The sequence below is a fragment of the Chrysochloris asiatica genome, unplaced genomic scaffold, assembly GCF_000296735.1.
Source record: "Chrysochloris asiatica unplaced genomic scaffold, ChrAsi1.0 scaffold00328, whole genome shotgun sequence".
Classification (NCBI taxonomy): Eukaryota; Metazoa; Chordata; class Mammalia; order Afrosoricida; family Chrysochloridae; genus Chrysochloris; species Chrysochloris asiatica.
Window position 1 is genome coordinate 2,406,776 of NW_006408846.1, and position 3,660 is coordinate 2,410,435.

The window sequence follows — 3,660 nt, forward strand, 5'->3', positions numbered from 1 at the left end:
ACTTTGTCTTCTTAAACAGCTCTTTGAGATTTTCCATTTAGCGTTTCTTTACCTCCTCATGTCTTCCATTTGCTTTAGCAACTCTATTCTGGAGAGCAAGTTTCTTAGTCTCTTCTGACATACATTTTGGTTTTTTCCTTCTTTCTTGTCTTCTTAATGACCTTTTGTTTTCTTCCTGTGTAATGTTAATGATGTCATCCCACAACTCTTTTGGTCTTTGGTCAATTAGTGTCTAATTCATCAAATATGTTCTTGAGATGATATCTAAATTCAGGTGGGATATGTTCAAGGTCAAATTTGGTCTCTCATTTTAATTTTCAATTTTCTTCAGCTTCAGCCTGAACTTGCATATGAGCAACTGATGATCTGTTCTACAGTCTGCCTCTGGCCTACTTTTGGCTGAGGCTTTTAACCATCTCCTTCCATAGATACGCTATTGTTGTTGGTGTGTGCGTCAAGTCAGTTCCAACTCATAACAACCTTGTATAGGGTTTCCAAGGAGAGACTGGTGAGTTTGAACTACCAACCTTGAAGCTCAAACTGATCTTGCAGTTCAAACTGTTGAGATACAGGCCACAGATATAGACAATTTGATTTCTATGTATTCCATCATATGAGATCCATGTGTATAGTTGTGTTGTTTAAAAAAGGTATTTGCAATGAGTAAGTCATTGGTCTTACAAAATTCCATCATGAGATCTCCAACATCTTTTCTATCACCAAGGCCATATTTTCCAACTACTGATCCTCTTTGTCTCCATCCTTCTCATTCCAATCCCCAGTAATTATCAATACATCTTGATCACATATTTGGTCAATTTCAGATGAAGACATTTGTAGAATTCTTCAATTTTATCACCACTGGCTTTAGTGGTTGATGCATAAATTTGAACAACAGTGTTATTAATTGGTCTGCCTTGTAAATGTATGGATGTTATCTTATTGCAGACTGCATTATACTTCAAGATGTTCTTTTTGATGATGAATGTGACACCATTCCTCTTTAATTTGTCTTTCCTGGCATAGTAAACTATGTGATTTCTTATTTAAAATGAACAATACCAGCCCATTTCAGCTCCCTAATGTTTAAGATATCAATGCTTATGAGCTTCATTTCATTTTTGAAAACTTCCAAGTTTCTGAGGTCCATACTTCTTACATTCCATGTTCCTATTATTAATGGATGTTTACAGCTGTTTCTCTTCATTTTGAGTTGTTCCCTATCACCAAATTAAGGTCCTGAAAGCTTTGCTCCATTTGCATAATCATGGTCAACTCTACTTTGAGGAAGAAGCTCTTCCCCAGTCATATATATTTTTAAAACCTCTTGTTATGAATTAAGTGGTAGATAATCAGTTTTGCACTCAACCAATCTTATTTTGTTTTATTGCAATGATTACAGTCCCTTCCATGCAACATCAGTTAATAGTATTTGCCTCTATTCCCCCTTTAATTTTTTTTGATGTACACAAAAATACACAAGAATAGTCATTTAAACAACCAAAGGACACATTTTGTAAGCCAGCCTCCTGCCCTCCAGCATACAGCCTTTCTCCTTCCCGTTAGTCTCCAGTCCTTAGCTGCTCTCTCTCTCCAAACCATCACCTCTGCTTCCATCTCTAGTGTCACTGATTCTCTGGTTAGGATCCCATTTGCATCATCATGGTCAACTCTACTTTAAGGAGGAAGCTCTTCCCCATTCATATTCTGAGTACCTTCCAACCTAAGGGGCTCATGTTCTGGCATTATATCTGACAATATTCTGGTGCTATCTGACAGCATTTCACTGCTATTCATAAAGGTTTCAGTTACTAAATATTCAAAGGTAGTCCGTCTGTCCTTCTTTCTAGTCTGTCTTCATCTGGAAGTTCAGCTGAAACCTGTCCACCACAGATGACCCTGCTGGTATTTAAAATACCCATGGCATAGCTTCCAAAAACACAGCAACATGCAAGCCACCATAGTATGACAAACAGATGAGTAGTGGTAGAAATGTATAGGTATCAATTATTAATACCTTTCTCAATTTTGAATATTTTTCTAATATAATATGGGTTTAAAAGGTTGTGAAAGTATTTCATTATCCTTTAATTCAATTGTCCCACAAACTTTTGAAGCCCTCTCATATATACTTAGAAAACAAGGAATGCTGATGGTACAATGACTAAGTGCTCAGCTAACTGAAAGATCAGTGACCCATGGCACAAAAGACCTGGCCATATTTCTCCTCTAAAGATTACAGCATAGGAAACCTTGTATGGTAGTTCTCTTTTATTATATGAGATCACTGAGTTGGAATCAACTTAATGACACCAAATAATAGCAACATACAGGTATGTGCTACTTAATGTCCACTATGTTGTCATTGTTGGGTGCTGTCAAGCGAGTTCTGATTCATAGCAACTCTATGCACACCAGGACAAAACACTGCCCAGTCCTGAGCTACCCTCCATTGTTGCACTTGAACACATTGCTGCTGCCACTGTGCCAATCCATCTCATTGAGAGGCTCTTCCTCTTTTTCACTGAACTTCTACTTTACCAACAATGAATGTCCTTCTTCAGGGACTTGTCTCTCTTGATTACACGTACCAAATGTGACAGACACAGTCTCACTATCCTGGCTTCTAAGGAGCATTCTGGATGTACTTCTTCCAACACAGATTTGTTTTGATCTTCTGGCAGTCCATAGTACTTCAGTTTTGTAACTTCAGAGCTAGTCACTAAAGAGATATCAAATATTCCCCAAAACTCATCTTCTTGCTTTGTGAACTTCTCCAGAGTATGGCAGATCACAAATATTCAAACTGAAATCTACCAGAAAAACTTGGAAATTGAACTCCGAAGAGTAGAAAATGATACAGCAGATGTTGTTCATCCTTTGTTTTTAGTTCAGAAATGTCATATCCTGCAAAGTATGAATAATCATTTGAAAGCAGGCAGAGACTGCTGAAGTTCATATGCCAGGAAAACGTGCCTAGAGTAGCTGTTCATCACAGATAATTTACTGAACCTGGCAGGGAATTCATTGAGAAATTACAAAGTCATCTTGAAACCATTAGAAATATCCCCCACTTAGATGCAAATCTAAGGAACACGAGCAAGGTTTTAGCAAAGATGGATACTTTGTAATTGAGACAGAAGAACTAGCAAAGAATATACTCAAATGGAGAGAAGGAGAGAACAACACAAGGAAGTTTCCTCTTGTATTCCTGAAATATTAACTGAAGAAAATTATCTCTATGAACATGACATTGTAAGTTCATGTTCAACTATTAATGCTAAATGAACATCAATTATCTATTTTTGCTTAGTTTTATATAATCATAAGAAGTCTATTTCTAATCAGATATGCCCTGAGTTTTTATAGGCTTTGCTGCTATCAATACTAAAAAGTCCCTCTTAATATTTAAGTTTCAACACAGCAAGCCTGACTTTTGAAATGCCTCATTAATGAGGTTGGCCCTTGGCTGGCATTTAGGAACTTAAACTTCAGGAGTGTTCCCATCACACTAACTGATGTTATGTTGTTAAGTGTTGTCGAGTCAGTTCCGACTCACAGACTTTCTGAGGAGCATCTGGTGGGTTTGAACTTCCAACCTTGTGATCCTACAGAGCACACTAACTGATGTTGTTGTTGTTGTTAGGTGCCATCAAGTTG

The 3,660-nt window shown here is 37.3% G+C and overlaps 1 pseudogene; it reads left to right on the forward strand.

The window, feature by feature from the left end:
- Positions 1-2,306: 2,306 nt before the first annotated feature.
- On the forward strand, positions 2,307-3,288 carry LOC102832340 (annotated as a pseudogene).
- Positions 3,289-3,660: the final 372 nt, after the last annotated feature.